Here is a 16,746-nt window from a genome sequence, read left to right on the forward strand (position 1 = left end):
TTACACTATAAGGTTACTTAAATATGAACAAATTGTGGAGCTTGTTAACTCCGGCATTGAGGGTTCGTGTAATCCTACGCAATGCGTTCATCATCCAACAAAAGTGTAGAGTATGCATTTATCTATTCTGTTATGTGATCAATGTTGAGAGTGTCCACTAGTGAAAGTCTAATCCCTAGGCCTTGTTCCTAAATACCGCTTTGCGTTACTACTGTTTGTTTACTGTTTCACTGTGTTACTACTGCTGCAATACTACCACCATCAACTACACGCCAGCAAGCTATTTTCTGGCACCGTTGCTACTGCTCATATATATTCATACCACCTGTATTTCACTATCTCTTCGCCGAACTAGTGCACCTATTTGGTGTGTTGGGGACACAAGAGACTTCTTGCTTTGTGGTTGCAGGGTTGCATGAGAGGGATATCTTTGACCTCTTCCTCCCTGAGTTCGATAAACCTTGGGTGATCCACTTAAGGGAAAACTTGCTGCTGTTCTACAAACCTCTGCTCTTGGAGGCCCAACACTGTCTACAGGAAAGGAGGGGGAACGTAGACATCAAGCACTTTTCTGGCGCCGTTGCCGGGGACCAGAAAGCTACACAACAGGGATTTCCTCCCTCGTCAACCTCGCGCCAGTCCTGGACAGCATCAAGTATTTTCTGGCGCCGTTGCCGGGGAGGAAAGGTAAAAGGTACTCACACTCCGGATCTCGGCTACTAAGCTATTTCCCGGCGCTGTAAGTACTCGAAGCTATTTCCTTTAGATCCTGCAATTGCAACTTTTTGTTTCTTGTTTACACTAGTTAGGCATAATGGAAAACATCTGTGAGCTTTTTATTCTATTTCCTGAGTCAAGACTATTATATAAGGGATTCATATGTATGTCCAAACTATTATTATGAACTTTATTTATGTCCAGAATACTATATATGTGGAATGTCAGATCATCAATAAAATGATAGATTGAAAATTAGTTGTAAAAAATCATATTATTTGAGATAAAAACAATGATTAATTTTTTTCATCGAACATAATCCAAAAAAGGCCTTCCCTTGATATCAAACATAATGCATAAGATGATACATAAAAAAAACATATAGTTTTCATACAAAAAAAAATTCTTGACCCTGCTAAAATTTGTAAGAAAAGAAGATTGTTTACGATGAAACAATAAGGAAACTTCATATTATGATACATAAGATTTATATACGAATCAAAAAAAAGACTTTTATTTTATTTTTTAAAAAATAAAATTAGATTTCATTGAAGTAATAAAAAATGAAAATATTGAATGAATATAGTGTAAAAATTGCAATGTAATAATCGTAGCAATAAAATGGAGTTTACCCTTAGATAGAATATGAGAATTAAAAGTCAGAATAAAAACAAAAAAATGTAAAAAAAAACTAATTAATATAAAAATGTAATTTCAAAATAATTTTTTATATTAATTAAAAATGACATAAACTTTTTACCTGTGGTAAAAAATACAGGCAAAATTGTACATAAAGAAAGGAACAAAAAATAGAAACACATTGGAACAACCCTAGTGTTCTAAAAGGAACAAACAACATGGCTGATAGTAACAAACGACAACAACATGTTGGAACATAACTTTGCGATTACTAGGAACAACAAAACAATATGAATGGAACAATAGTAGGGTTGTGAAGGAACAAAATCTCATGAGTAGAACAAAAACATTTTAGAACAAACACCTAAGGAACAAAAAAAGTACCATATTGGAACAACCCTAATGATCTAAAAGGAACAAACCACATGGCTGAGAGGAACAAACAACAGCAACGTGTTGGAACTAACTTTTGGTTGTGAAGGAACAAACCTCATGATCAGGGATATGAAGGAACAAAACCTCATGATAGGAACAAAAACAAAAATATGTTGAAACAAAAAGTTAAGGAACAAAAACTTAAGGAACAAAACCACATGATAGGTAGGAACAAAAAACAAAACATGTTGGAACAAACACCTAGGGAACAAAAACACATGATTGGGATGGAACAAAAACAATACAATGTTGGAACAACATATGTGACTGCATGAAACATAAAAATTGGAACAAAACCTAATGTTCTAAAAGGAACAAACCACATGGATGAGAGGAACAAACAACAGCAACGTGTTGTTAGCAACTTTTGGTTGTGAAGGAACAAACCTCATGAACAGGGATATGAAGGAACAAAAACACATGATAGGTAGGAACAAAAACAAAAAAAAATGTTAGAACAAAAAGTTAAGGAACAAAAACTTAAGGAACAAAAGCACATGATAGGTAGGACCAAAAACAAAACATGTTGGAACAAGCACTTAGGGGACAAAAAACACATGATTGGTAGGAAAACAAAAGACAATACAAATATTGGAACAACATATGTGACTGCATGGAACAACATATGTGACTGCATGAAAACATAAAAATTGGAACAAAACCTAATGATCTAAAAGGAACAAACCACATGGCTGAGAGGAACAAACAACAGCAACGTGTTGGAACCAACTTTTGGTTGTGAAGGAACAAACCTCATGATCAGGGATATGAAGGAACAAAACCACATGATAGGAACAAAAACAAAAATATGTTGGAACAAAAAAGTTAAGGAACAAAAACTTAAGGAACAAAACCACATGATAGGTAGGAACAAAAAACAAAACATGTTGGAACAAACACCTAGGGAACAAAAACACATGATTGGGATGGAACAAAAACAATACAATGTTGGAACAACATATGTGACTGCATGAAACATAAAAATTGGAACAAAACCTAATGTTCTAAAAGGAACAAACCACATGGATGAGAGGAACAAACAACAGCAACGTGTTGTTACCAACTTTTGGTTGTGAAGGAACAAACCTCATGAACAGGGATATGAAGGAACAAAAACACATGATAGGTAGGAACAACAAAAAACGCAGTGGCGGGCCCCACAGCACGCCCCGTGCGGGAAGCCCCAGCGCCGCGTCCACCAAAAACCCCACCCGCCGCCACCGCTCCACAATTGGTGGAACAACTTCTGGGATGATTTGGAACAAACAAAGGGTTGTTTGTAAAAGGAACAAACCTAGTGATCTAAAAGGAACAAACCACATGGCTGAGAGGAACAAACAACAGCAACGTGTTGGAACCAACTTTTGGTTGTGAAGGAACAAACCTCATGAACAGGGATATGAAGGAACAAAAACACATGATAGGTAGGAACAACAAAAAACGCAGTGGCGGGCCCCACAGCACGCCCCGTGCGGGAAGCCCCAGCGCCGCGTCCACCAAAAACCCCACCCGTCGCCACCGCTCCACAATTGGTGGAACAACTTCTGGGATGATTTGGAACAAACAAAGGGTTGTTTGTAAAAGGAACAAACCTAGTGATCTAAAAGGAACAAACCACATGGCTGAGAGGAACAAACAACAGCAACGTGTTGGAACCAACTTTTGGTTGTGAAGGAACAAACCTCATGATCAGGGATATGAAGGAACAAAACCACATGATAGGAACAAAAACAAAAATATGTTGGAACATGATAGGTAGGAACAAAAACAAAACATGTTGGAACAAGCACCTAGGGGACAAAAAACACATGATTGGTAGGAAAACAAAAGACAATACAAATATTGGAACAACATATGTGACTGCATGGAACAACATATGTGACTGCATGAAAACATAAAAATTGGAACAAAACCTAATGAACTAAAAGGAACAAACCACATGGATGAGAGGAACAAACAACAGCAACGTGTTGGAACCAACTTTTGGTTGTGAAGGAACAAACCTCATGATCAGGGATATGAAGGAACAAAAAGCACATGCTAGGTAGGAACAAAAACAAAAAAATGTTGGAACAAAAAGTTAAGGAACAAAAACTTAAGGAACAAAACCACATGATAGGTAGGAACAAAAAACAAAACATGTTGGAACAAACACCTAGGGAACAAAAAACACATGATTGTGATGGAACAAAAACGCAGTGGCGGGCCCCACAGCACGCCCCGTGCGGGAAGCCCCAGCGCCGCGTCCACCAAAAACCCCACCCGCCGCCACCGCTCCACAATTGGTGGAACAACTTCTGGGATGATTTGGAACAAACAAAGGGTTGATTGTAAAAGGAACAAACCTAGTGATCTAAAAGGAACAAACCACATGGCTGAGAGGAACAAACAACAGCAACGTGTTGGAACCAACTTTTGGTTGTGAAGGAACAAACCTCATGATCAGGGATATGAAGGAACAAAACCACATGATAGGAACAAAAACAAAAATATGTTGGAACAAAAAGTTAAGGAACAAAAACTTAAGGAACAAAACCACATGATAGGTAGGAACAAAAAACAAAACATGTTGGAACAAACACCTAGGGAACAAAAACACATGATTGGGATGGAACAAAAACAATACAATGTTGGAACAACATATGTGACTACATGAAACATAAAAATTGGAAAAAAACCTAATGTTCTAAAAGGAACAAACCACATGGATGAGAGGAACAAACAACAGCAACGTGTTGTTAGCAACTTTTGGTTGTGAAGGAACAAACCTCATGAACAAGGGATATGAAGGAACAAAAACACATGATAGGTAGGAACAAAAACAAAAAAATGTTAGAACAAAAAGTTAAGGAACAAAAACTTAAGGAACAAAAGCACATGATAGGTAGGAACAAAAACAAAACATGTTGGAACAAGCACCTAGGGGACAAAAAACACATGATTGGTAGGAAAACAAAAGACAATACAAATATTGGAACAACATATGTGACTGCATGGAACAACATATGTGACTGCATGAAAACATAAAAATTGGAACAAAACCTAATGATCTAAAAGGAACAAACCACATGGATGAGAGGAACAAACAACAGCAACGTGTTGGAACCAACTTTTGGTTGTGAAGGAACAAACCTCATGATCAGGGATATGAAGGAACAAAAAGCACATGCTAGGTAGGAACAAAATCAAAAAAATGTTGGACCAAAAAGTTAAGGAACAAAAACTTAAGGAAAAAAACCACATGATAGGTAGGAACAAAAAACAAAACATGTTGGAACAAACACCTAGGGAACAAAAAACACATGATTGGGATGGAACAAAAACAATACAATGTTGGAACAACATATGTGACTGCATGAAACATAAAAATTGGAACAAAACCTAATGTTCTAAATGGAACAAACCACATGGATGAGAGGAACAAACAACAGCAACGTGTTGTTACCAACTTTTGGTTGTGAAGGGACAAACCTAATGAACAGGGATATGAAGGAACAAAAGCACAAGAAAGGTAGGAACAAAAACAACAATATGTTGGAACAAAAACTTAAGGAACAAAAACACATGATTAGGAGGAAACAAAAAATACATTACTATATTGGGACAACCTATGTGACTGCATGGAACATAAAACTGACGGGTTACAAGAAGGAAAACAAACCACAGAAATACTTGGATTACAGTTGTACCAACAAGATAAAAAAAATTAAGGAAACACAACTTGGGTTGTGAAATAAATTAGGGAATACATGGAATAAATACTAAGGTTGTAGAAAACAAAAAAATAACAATTATTACAAGTTGGAGAAATAAAAATACCAATCTTCTTGAACTACAACTCTAAAAAAAAGATTAAAATTATTACAAAAAAAATAGAGAAAAAAACTACTATTATAAATAGAAGAAATTCTTCTCTTTCTAAATAATATGAATATCCAGTCCTATGTAACTTCTATTAGCCACCACCCTTGCAATGAATAAGTCTCCTGGTAATATGTTGTTGTCCACCCGTAAATCAGCCCAGTGTTCACGGAAAATGATAGTGCCATCATCTCTTATTTTGTAAGTTCCTTGGACAGAATATTGATTGTATGCATAAATACAATCGCCCTTCCTTTTTAGAACAACATTACTTTTGATAGCTTCGAATGGAACTACCTACAGGATCATTAAAAAAAAAATTCTCAAAACTAGTGATGAGAAAAAAAACGATTAAGAAAAAATTAGAAATAAGAATAATAACAACAATTGTAAAAAAGAAAAAAAACTAACCCAACAGGCGTATTCACTACTCACTAGCCTGTGAATAATGAAATTAGGAGCATTGTTGTGATAATGCTGACTACTCATGTACTCCCTATAGCGAGTGACAAGTCTGTTCATTTCTGCTTGGGAAAAAACTGTTGCTTCCATGAAAAAAGTGCTACGGAACGCTTCTTCAGAATCAGCGGGTAGGTTATGGCACTCTATCAAATAAAAAAATATCCTATAATTAGTAGTGAAAAAAAAGAAAAAATTAAAAAATTAATGATACAAAGATAAAAAAAAATTACCAGGGAATCCAAACCAATATTTTGGTTGATCTATTCCAACAATTACGGAGACATTAAAGATGTCTTCATCTTCATCATATGAAAATTTGATCGTATCTCCAGCAGTGATACGAAATGCTTCTAACAAGGACAAATAATAAGGTCCTTCGATGGAAAAGTATGTATCGCAATCATGCAATAATAGATGATGTGTTGTGAAGACATCATCAGGTGCATGCAAGTGGGGAGCTGGTCTACCTACAGCTTTCATTATTTTTGATGGACATAAAAATTTAATCCTTGTATAGTAACAGCAAGGGAGAATCTGCATATATTTTTTTAAGAACAAATAAGATAAGTACAATAAAAAAAATTTATGAAATAAATTATGAAAACTTTTATAAAAAAATACGTACAGAATATTCTTCGAAATCTTCTGCCAACATCTTGACAGAAAACTCTGTACAATATCTAGATGGCCGGGTGCACAAGTTTCTGGGTTGGGAGCATTCCGAGCATGAACCCATACCTTCAGCAGTAGACAAAGCTACACAAAAAAAGGAAACATATTAAAAGTAGGAAAAAAGATCATACAAATAGTTCTTATTACAAAAATTATGAGGAGCAAACACTGAATTTGCGCAAATGAGCGACAAATAGATATGATGAAGTGACAAAGACATATTTTTTAAGTGGAAAAATAATCTCATATTATAAGATATTATGCGATCAGAAAAAAGAAATCCATACAATGATCTATTTTTACAAGGTAGTATATGGTGGGGAAAAATTATAAGGCACTATGCATGGTGTCTGCTTTTTTAGAATAGCAATGTGTCGTCCCAAAAAAAGATGCCCCACAAAACTAGTTCAAAAAGGTACAGTATACTTGACACATACAATTAATTCAGTGAAAAACTATTCCTTACAAAAACATCAGTATTAATGATGCAGTGAATTCATATTGAAAAACAGAGTCCTTACAAAAAACTTACAAAGGCAGCACAAGGAGCGCAAATGAGCACCAGCAAAATAGAGATATGATGAAGTGACGAGATACAGTGACGAGTAGACATATTTATAGTGGAAAAATGGTCTATTATTAGAAGACAATATGCGGTTAGAGAAAAATAGAAAAGCATTGTGCGGTGAGAAATAATTAGAAGGATTTGTGCTGTCAACTAATAGATAATACTATGCGGTCAGGAAAAATTACAAGACTTGTTCTCATTCTATTTTTAGAATGTGTTATGCGGTCCAGTATAAAATACTCAATGTGTGGTCATCTATATTTAGAAAAGCTCCATGCGGTCAGAAAAATGAAGACACTATTGCGGTGGTGAGAATTCCGTGTGGTGATATATTTTTACAAGGGACTATGGGGATGGAGGAATTTAGAAGGCACGATGTGTGAGAAACCTATATTTAGATGGCATTGTGCGGTCAAAAAGATGGCACTGTGCGATGCATTCACATTTCAAATATATTTGCATCATGTTAAAATGAAAAAATGCCTTTGCATTTGAAAAAAAAAATTAAAGAATATTTATCCTCAAAAATAAAAATGAACAGAGAGCCATGATCATGGACATAATACACATATTACACAATCAAATTCCGAAATCATCGCTCAAAAAACGGAAAAGGCTTCATCCATTCATCCTAAATCAGCCTCCGGACTCGACAAAAAAAGCAGGGATTACTATTATTACTCCGACAAACAGCCGGCACGCTAACAGTCTCCAACCTATTATAATGAATACAAACTAAGTCAATTACAAAACAAGAAAAAGTAACTCGAAGCTTTACCATCAAAAACAATCTCATCTAGGCACTATGTAAATGGTTTCCCCACAGACATCATTCAACACTGATGAAATATAATAAAGGTTTAAAAGGGAGTTAACAAGAAAATATCAGGGGACACATGCTTACAAAAAAGCATCTCCAAATCAGGCTATAACAGGGGAATATACATATCCCAAAAGCTTCCGAAAAACTACTGGTATGCGATTACATGAATATGACATATGCATGTGCAAGAATATAGACATATCCGAGCAAATCTTGCTACCACTACTGGTCTATCAATAGAAGAAACTATTCTACAAGCCAAGACTCAGTAATTTTCACGACAGTCTTTGCTTCTTGAAACACTCCAACTCTGTAGTCATATCATTCATCTCCGATGACACAAGTGCATGTGCGACAACTTTCCGAACATTGCTGATCAAAGCCTATAAAGAATAAACATGCATGGGAAAATTAGAAAAAGTAAGAAACAAAGATATAATATGTGAAAAAATAGTTCCTCCCAAACTAAGTAACTTACAGACTCAAACATCTTGAATTCCTGTCCCTCCCAATGTTCCATGTAAAGGAATGAGAAAACACCGCAATCATACCTGAAAAAATACAAAAGTGATGAATCAGTACTCATAAAAAAATGAAGTTGTGGATTTCTAGTAGTTTGCTGAGTTCAAAGATAAAGTAATCATACGTTGTAGTTTGCTGAGGCAAGTTAAGCGGGATTTCTGGTACATAATTGTCCAGTGTGAAACTAAAGCACTTACTCACAGTACATGCATTGTGAAAATTTGTAACCTGTAACAATGTACATGATATATGAAAAACTTGAAAATAGAAACAATATTAATAATAATTAGTGGAAAAGAGAAATATAGGATGAAAAAAGGTACAATATTGCTAGCCATTATAGCCTTCTTCTCCTTGTCAGTATCTTGAAGTGAGTCAAGGAAGTTAATTTTCTTGAAAAGCAAATTGATGGAAGTTATTGTCCAGTGATTATCAGACACTACCGGGAAATGCAACTGAAAAAAGAAAAAATCAAAATAATTATAATCATCATCAAAAGTCAGATTTGCAAGGTAATACCAAAGTAATACCAAAGTAATACCAGATCACACTTAGCAAGGTTGAACTTCTTGTTCATCTTTCCAAGTTCTCTAGTGACAGATTTGGCATCGAATTTCTCAGGTGGCACATTGAGCTTCGACTGCAAAAAGAAACATGTATTCGTCAAATCGGGAAAAATAAAAATTAAAAGAAACAACTATGTGAGCAAAAAAGTACATAAATTGGTATTAAATTGAGATAGAAAGGATAATAAATCAGACCGCAAAAAATGGACTAAAAGAAATCTTCCTTAGAGAACTCTTGTCATCTTTGACTTTAACGTTCCGATTATTGAATAATTGCACAAATGCATCCATGACTTCATTAGCTATTTCTCCTCTTGGTTTCAGAGATTGGTAGAACCTCTCATAGGTAACTGTGTGGCCATCTATATCCACAACAATGCTAAGAAAACAAAAAAAAAATGTAAAATTAGAAAAAAAAATGAAAGCTACAATACTTATCTATATTATAAAGAAAAGGGTTTGGGTAATCTGTGCTCACCTTGTCTCTCTAAATTTCTTAGAATTTTTAAACAACATTTTACCAATATTCTTATTGTAAAAAGTTTCAGCAGAGTGATCAACAATCAGATTTAGCCTCTCTTCAGAATTACAAGGTCTCTTTGCATATCTTTTCTTCCGCTTTCTCTTGTCAATAGTACTAGGGCCAGTTTTCAAAACATCATCTGACTTCACTTCATCACTACTAGCTGAATACAAGAAATTTAGATATCAACATATAAAGCACAAAAAGGATAAGGTGAACGAAAAAAGATAAGGTGGGAAAAAAACATACTGCATAATGGTGTATGATCATTAGACAATGGAGATTTAGGATCTTCAGATGCATACGACATAGCGATATCAATTCCTAAATTTACATCTGACTCATCACAATCTGACAGAAAAACAGGGAAAAAGAAGAGGGAAAAGATAAATCACCCTTCTTGCAGAACACAAAAAACTAAATCAATGAAACATAAAAAAAGTGTTCTGCTACAAAATTCAAAGAAAGGACAAAAACCTTTAGCTGCTGATTTAATAGTATCTGAATGAGATTCCGCATTGAGTGATGAGGAGAGAGGTGCTGAGGTAACATCGCCAATGAGAACATTTTCCACAAAATGGGTTACTTCCATTTCTTGGCTTGATATATAAACTACGCTCGCACCAGAATCTTCAAAATGAAGATGTTTAGGACTAGCAGTAGCATCATCAAGAAGAGTTTTTGCCTTCATGAGTGATTCTCCTTCAAGAACAAGAAATAAAAAAAATTTGAAAATCTAATCATACAGGAGAGTTTATGAAATGGAAGTATATTTAGAAAGCAACAAACATGCAAAAAACATACTAGAAGTTCCCGACTCATCATACTGAGGGTGAGAAAAGTTAGCTGCACTGGATACAATAACAACTGCATCTTGATTTGGCATGACAAGATTAGCAGGTGGAGACTTTTCTGGGTCCACGCTATGAACAACATCAGATTGGAAATCTTCTTGAAGTATACTAGCAGTACCAGCATCTAGCAAAGTATCAGCTACACTAGGAATAGTAGGACATGGAGGCTGCTTCGGGTCAAGACTATGAACAGTTTCTGCATCCCTCGTGTCGACTACAAAAATGAAGAAAACATATAAAAAGAGTGTCATCTTGTTAAAACAGAAAAAAGACAACTCAGAAAAGAAAAATGTAATTAAAAACACACTTACTACTTGCTGATAAATCAGAATTTAACTTACCTTCATCCAATACAGGTTCATTATGGGTCTTCATATCAAGAACAGAAGGCTGATCTGCTTGAGCATCAGCAACAACATCAGAAGGTTCATTATAAGAGCTAGCATCATCATCCTTATCTTTATCCAACACAGCTTCATTATCATTAATTGCAATATCACATTGGGGGTCTGCTTGAGGTGAGCTAGTACCAGCATCATCATCCTTATCTTTATCCAACACAGATTCATTTCCATTAATTGCAGTATCACATTGGGGGTCTGCTTGAGGTGAGCTAGTGCCAGCATCACAGTTCATTTTATCACCTTCATAGATTTATTAAGGAAACAAAAGAAAACAGAATCAGTAACGTTTGAAAAGAAAACAGAATCATAATACCGATTATTTATTATAAGTCACAAGAAAAGAAAACATACCAGTAACGTTTGAGTCAGCTGGAACCTTGTCTTGTTCAGAAACAATGTCATTGCAATTTGAACTCTTGACAACAGCTACTTCAACTTTGTCCATAAAATGAACATGATCACTTGCATCATATTCTTGTCGAGGGCTTGAAACAATATTGCTTGCACTACCTAAAAGAAAAAATATAAAATATATGAAAACCAAATACTTGCTTGTAGTACTAAAAAGAAATATAAAAGAACAATAATAAAAAGGAGTGTGCTCTAGACAGGATTGAAACTTAATTATCTACATCACTACCAAGCACACGCAAAAAAAAATGGAATCTCCAACAAATGTATGCTCTACAAAGATCAGTGAATATGCGACAAAAAATGAATGCTCTACAAGTCTCCATGTGCTAATGTTCAAAGATTGTTCAAGTATAACCTGTAGGTGGCTGAAAGTGTGTCTCAGAAGTAGGAGGCTGCGAGTGCGTGTCAGTTGACTGAGCCTTGAAATGGGTATCATCTGCAGGTGACTTCAAAGGTGTCTCAACTTGAGGTGGCTGACAGTGCTCAGAAATAGCAGAGAAGATTTCAGCGGACATTAAATGAAAACTTGTCTCGAGCAACTTTGTAACATCAGCAGCAATCTTCTCTTTGTTTGATTTAATTATAGAACCAATAATTTTCTGTAACTGAATGGAAAATTGAAGAAAGTTACGACAAAATAAACTAGACAATAAAGGACAAATCAGGAAATGAAATACAAAAACATATGCATGCAAAAAAACTTCAACTTATATAAAAGGTACATGAGATATAGAAATATGCAGAGGAACTAACATGCAGAGGTATATCCCCACGATTGTTTGAGTACACATTAAATGGATCTGAATTCATATTATCCTGGCTTGAACTTGGCACATTTGAACTTGGCACATCTGAATTCATATTTTCTGTTTCAGTATAACCAAGAGAAGCCAATACTAACTGCTGCCGCTTGGACTGACTAACCAAGAATTCTTCAAATTGAAGATTACCGTAAGGAGTACACGACTTCTCCCTAAACTGCACATTGTAAAACCAAAAAAGGGAAAGAAAGAATATCATAAACAAGATCAACAGAAAAAATAGATGAAAACATGCCGTAATACATTGGATAACATAAAAAAGCTTACATCGATTGCTCCGAAACAAACCCTTCCTGAACATTTAATTCTATCAAACTGAATAAGAAGCTTGAAGTCAGCATTGTCAACATGGAATAACCTTGGAACACCATAGTCAATATTGTGCTGAATAGAGCATGCATTTAGTTCCAAGAAGTCCATGTAAACAACCTACAAAAATGGAAAAAACGAAAATAATTAATGTCAGCCTACACAAAAAAAAAAAGATACAAAACCAGCTTGAACACAAAAATGAAAATGGAGTTTTGCTTTCTACTTACTGCTAGAAAGGGAAGGCAGCCACCAACATATATTGCTGTACTTGGGATGCCATTAGGAAAATTCAACAGTTTTTTTTTAAAATTTGCAACTTCATTGAGCAACACTTGAAGCGAAAGAGCAGCCCAGTCAACACTAGTCATCGTAGCTAGATCAGTTAGCGAATAAAGAAACTTCCAATCAACGGTATCAGATGTTGATGGGCAAAGAATAGTTCCCAGAAGAACCATCATGAAAGTCCTCATAAATGATTCCTCATCCTCATCACCTTTGAGTTGATCAATAAGCGTTCTCATGAAGATTTTGTTACCAGTACCCATGTACTTCGCCTTCAGCAAATTTACCTTATCTACTATAACAGAGTCCTTGCTAGATAATTTTGCTATGGTACCACCTAAAATTAAAAAAGGACAATTATACATAAGACAGTAGACATCAACCAGCAAACAAAACTGCGCATGCACCATCTTGTCGAACAAAAACAAATAAAATACCTGCAGGGATTCCAACAAACTGCTGCATCATATTCTTGTCGAAGTTTATGCGTTTATGTTCATGACGAAACATAGCAAGCTCAGGCACCATCTTATCCATTACCCAATCAATAATGACCATAGGAAAAACAACCTTGTGTTTGAGCTCAAGAATAGGTTCATATCCATATTTCACCACAAATCCAACCTGTTTTGGTGTAAGACATTTCATTGAAGCCTCGAAGCGTCGAACAGAAAACCTCATCTTAAAACGGACAGCAGGATCATCACCTAGATCATCTTCTACAGAAGGCATATCTGGAGAGTATAAATTATTTTAACACATATAGGGACCATAAAAAATTAATTCTGATTTCGTAGCAGAACATGAAGTGCAAATTTGAGCCTAACTACAGTAGAAAAGCAAGCAGAAACATAATAAAACAACCTTACAAAATAAAAACAATGCTTATAACCCCTAATTGACAGTAACATAATGACTATAACCCTTATTAACAATAGAAAATAATCTGCAACAAAAATGATAGAAAATCTAACCTCCCATAGGTACCGCGCGAAGAATAAGAAGAAACGACTTATTCGGGAATCGACGACAGGTTAGGCGAGACGGGAAGCGGCGCGGCGGAGGAGCTCGACGGAGATGCGGACCTTCCGTGCGATGCGGGACGAGTGGCCGCACCAGAAACACTAGAAACGAGCGGCGCAAGAGGCTGCGACGACAGGTTAGGCGAGACGGGAAGCGGCGCGGCAGAGATGCTCCACGGGGAAGGGGAACATCCGTGCGATTCGGGACGAGCGGGCGGCGATTCGACGGAAATGCGAGCGGGGGGCGGCGATTCGACGGAAATGCGAGCAGGGGGCGGCGAAGACACGCCGGAAACAGTAGGGCGCGGGATAGGTGGCGGCGGCGGAGAAGAACCACCTCGCGGAACAACTACCAGCGAGAAAAATGGAAGAAAGAAACAATGAAGGAACAAGCTATGTCTGAAGGGAACAAGCGTAACGAAACATCCAACGAAAGAGAAATTGGGCCGAGCCCACTAAGAAACCCCTGTAGCGAATCGGTACTCCGAAGCGCGCGCGCGCTAGCGAGCAGTTTCCTGAATAGGATTCACCGATGTTGTCTTAGTGGCGGAGCGTGGGGCAATACTAAGGATGGGCCAACACATCTAAAGACTAGGCCAATAATGGTAGTGGGCCATTTTCTTTTACCAAATTCTGAAGAAATTTGAGAGAGAAGGCTGGGCTAAGGCCCGGTATGGCCTCCACTACGCGCCGTCCATGTTGTCCAGCAGTCCGCGGCGCTGCTCCCGCGTGCTCGCAGAGGGATGGCCGTTTTGTTGTTGGTCGGCTGCTCGCGCTCACTGGCGGAGCCGCTCCCGCATGCTCCACTTGCGACACCGCTCCGACGAAAGGGGACTGGAAGAGTCGGGAGAGAAGAAGATGGAGGAGAGGGAGAAGACGGCGCTGCGGTTTTCACTCGCATACGCTAGGGAATCAACGCAACCTCCTTTTCCCCAGCTTAGATATTTCTTTCGCCCTCAGCTAAGCCAATCGCAGCATGACACATGGCCCGACCGTGGAAATTAAGCGAGCCAGCTGAGGTATAACCGTATGAAGTACAGTCAGCTCGTACAAACCACATGAACATGCATGGTAAACTAGTGCAAGAGGTATGACCGAATGAAGTCAAACGATCCCCTACGTATTATTTAGCACGCAAATGCAAATTCAGTAGTTCCAATTTACACGTGAGTTCATTATTACAGTACCAGTATACTCTGTGGACTAAAACCACTGTATATATTCACAAAATCAAGCACTACAAATTACTGGTACCTCGGTTCTAAATTAAGTGCACCAACTTTGTCTAGATTAAAATATGCGCATCTAGTTAAAGATGCGCCAAGTAATTTAGAACCGTGGACAAACTATATTAACATGCAGCAAATCAAGCCATATTTATTTTGCACCTCTTAACTACTCTTAACTCGTGCTACCACACCGACAAAGTATGATAATCCAGCTTCACATCCTTCTCCATCAGTCCGCTTAGAAGTATTTGGAGCCTTACCTGACAAAACAAAATATCAACATGTCAGATTTTTGCTCTGCCACACGCATAGCATTTGCAGCTAAATATATTAGTTTTATTTATAGATAGTTCGTATACCTAGGTTGATTAGTTACTTTGCTTTTTGGGCGGTGTGACTTGTCATCGCTTGAGCTTGAGCTGCTTCATATACATGCGAAAGCACAAGAGACAAGCAAGAAAACATTAGAGAGCCCGTTGATTATTTGGTCACGTCAATCAGAAAGTGCAACGGAAAACTTTTAGAGAATAGGGACAGAAAGGTGGATAAAACAGTAAGGCCGGCGTCCACGATTGTGCACGCATGCATGCACTGGAAGTCAGTAACTGCTCTTGGTCGGAAAAAGAAATAACAGTAAGCTGGAGTGTACTCACCAGTAAAAGATGCTTCTTTATGTCCAGGCGCATGAGGATTTCCTGCACAGTAATGTATCATCTGTCAAACAGTTCCTCGAATCCATGGAATTAAGATACAACGACGGGGCTATATGGTACCCACCAGGAGGAGGACCTTTAGTCCTGGCTGCAGAATTTTCCAGTTCACGCACAGTCTTGGTACTCATCGCTGCATCACAATTCAATTGGTAAAAGAACAGGATTAGGATTTAAAAGAATGGTACTCAAGCTAGACTCAACACTCGACACTCAAGATTCACGAAATCACGAGCAATCGAGATCGGTACTAACCAGAACCAGGTGATGCACATTTTGCAAGATCTTGTGTTGCAACATTCGATCTACGGCTACCTGAACTAGTTTGTTGTTGAGGCACAGACTTGGCACTGGCCGCTGCATAAATATGACAGGATACAAATCAGTTAGCCCGTAACTAGTATGCAGCATGCTATGATATAATTACTGAAGAGCTCACCGGACGCCTTGGACTTCATCTTCTTTCGAGTTGGAGAGGCCCCTTGCTACGTCTTGAGAGAGTTTGAGTTGTAAAGGCCTTGTTCGTCTTGAGAAAGCTTGAGTTATTGATGGCCAAGTGCTGCTTATATATTTCCTAGCCATTGCGAAATCATAGAAATTTCATCGAATTAATTAGGACGATCATCACATATCCTTAGAAAATACCAAGCATTATTTACATAACGTAATCACATTGATGTGTACTTACATATCCATGGGTGCCAAATTCATTGAATCTTCAATTAGACCTAGTTGGCAGAATTAACCAGAATTAGACCAAGAATTATTTCAAGGTGTGCACATATATATGTCTGTTGTTTTTCATTTCAACAATGCACCCTAGCTAGTGTTGGCTCCGTGAACACGACGAGACAGAGAGAAAATATTCTGTTCCGTACGTCTATTAATAAAAGAGTACTTTCTCTTCCCT

The 16,746-nt window shown here is 37.3% G+C and overlaps 1 long non-coding RNA gene across 1 annotated transcript; it reads right to left on the reverse strand.

The window, feature by feature from the left end:
- Positions 1-5,303: 5,303 nt before the first annotated feature.
- LOC127304929 (uncharacterized) lies at positions 5,304-7,366 on the reverse strand. Its single transcript, XR_011746029.1, has 5 exons — positions 7,319-7,366; positions 6,740-6,870; positions 6,345-6,648; positions 6,064-6,257; positions 5,304-5,949 (listed from the first exon to the last, which is right to left on the reverse strand). It is a non-coding gene; the product is annotated as an uncharacterized lncRNA (long non-coding RNA).
- Between the last annotated feature and the right edge of the window lie 9,380 nt (positions 7,367-16,746).

Source organism: Lolium perenne, chromosome 5 (assembly GCF_019359855.2).
Source record: "Lolium perenne isolate Kyuss_39 chromosome 5, Kyuss_2.0, whole genome shotgun sequence".
Lineage (NCBI taxonomy): Eukaryota > Viridiplantae > Streptophyta > Magnoliopsida > Poales > Poaceae > Lolium > Lolium perenne.